Below are 1,895 nucleotides of genomic sequence, written 5' to 3'. Positions count from 1 at the left end.
AGCTTAAGAAGTTCAGTTTCTGCGTGCTTTGCTGGGTACTTTATACGTTCCTTTAGGTAGACTTGACAATTTACAAACAATAGACTATGATATATATAAAAAATAATTGTAATATTATATATTGTTATATTAATATAATAATATAATATTAATTATATAATTATATATAATAATATATACTATATAATATAGTAACTATAATATTATTATAATAATTATAGTATATTATTAATATAATATATCATATATTATTATATATGTCTATATATATAGACAATATTACTAACAATAGAACCCCCTTAAATCTATACACACATGGAATAAATCAGGCCTCGTATTTCTAATATCTCTGCTTTTCTTACTTGAAATTCCAAAAGTATAAGTAAAGCATACTCAAATGCTAGGTCTCCTCCATCAAAGAGGAAGAGTGTCCAAAAAGTTAAGATTCAAATCAATTCAGAGAGAACTGATAAAAACAGGAATTTGGAAGCAGGGTCAAAAAATGTCCAGAAGGAACAGATCCAGGACAGAAACCAAGTAACAATGCTTCTCTGTAAAGAAATCAGAAAACGTTACAAGGAAATTTGAGCAAATAAATAGCTAAAATACCCCAAACCTCATGAAAAGCCTTTGTGGGTTGTTTTTTTTTCCCAAACAGGTAAATAGCCATTTTAACTACTGCCAGGGGGCTGATGAAAAGGTGGCATCACAGGGCACGCACGCTAATAGAAACGACTTATTTGTTCTGTGGTTCTAATGAAAGAGAAAGGGATGCCATAAGACAGGCTCATTCAAGGGAATTTGTCAGCTGACTATTACAGACACACAAAAAGCTAAGCATGGAGGATGTCCGTGACTAGAATCAGCCAACACTGCCAGAGCTAGATTTTCCACTGTGCTTTTGTGACGACAGAAGAGCAAACAAATACTGGAAACTGGGTGAAAAATGCTATGCAGGCATCACCATCTCCAAAATACCCAGAAGTCTCTCTGCAGAATGCAAGGTTAATTCCTAAGCTGGAAACTGGGTGAAACCACAAATTCTTTCACTTGCATGGGGTCTTTCAAATAAAATAAGTAAAATCTGCAAGGGGATTTACTAGGAATTATTATTTCAACAACACAGAGAATCTTTTTCCCATATCTAGCTAATATTATCCAGGGTAAGTCTATGAAAAGCAGTAATTTCACTGAAGGTAACCACCATATCAAAAGGAGAAATAAAGCAACCACTTGTTAGATTTTTAAAAGCAGAGAGTACAAAACATACATATACGCAAAAAGTAATGAACCACTGAACTTCCTAGTACAAGTATGCCTTTTAAAGCTATTAGCATGCTATTCAGTTTTACTCTGCATGAGCAAGAAATATTTAATGAAGAACATACACTGTCTCTACATGCAATAAGTAACATGGAATCTCAAATGAGAACCAGTCATGGTAAACTAAAAGCAGAAATTACCTTTGCTAATAGGTGCCCACGTACCACAAAAAACAGCCACTTGTAAAAGTGTGTCACGTGGTAGCAAAGGATAATGCAAACACAATGTTCTCTAAGGCAAAACCTCTACTCAGTCAAACAAAAAAGAACATGCTGTAGGGCACCAGAAAGTTTCCCAGTGTTATACTTTAAAAAAAAATTCTTTTTCCTGAAAACATTTTGTGGCTATAACTTGGAAGAACCTTTTCAGATCTCCTGTTCAAACAAGAACACCAAGATTCATTTTCATATAAAGTAATTATTAGTTCACAGCAAAAAAAAAAATAATTGTTTTTTAATGTGAGCCGCACAGTGTCACAGTTGGTAGTAATATACTTCATCTACCTTGCAGAAACAGCCCTCAAACTTTTAAGTTACCAACCGATTTCAGCAGAAGCACACACAATGGTGAAA

Source organism: Larus michahellis, chromosome 1 (assembly GCF_964199755.1).
Source record: "Larus michahellis chromosome 1, bLarMic1.1, whole genome shotgun sequence".
Taxonomy (NCBI): Eukaryota; Metazoa; Chordata; class Aves; order Charadriiformes; family Laridae; genus Larus; species Larus michahellis.
The sequence above is the reverse complement of the archived record's forward strand: the minus strand, read 5'-3'. Positions refer to the sequence as shown.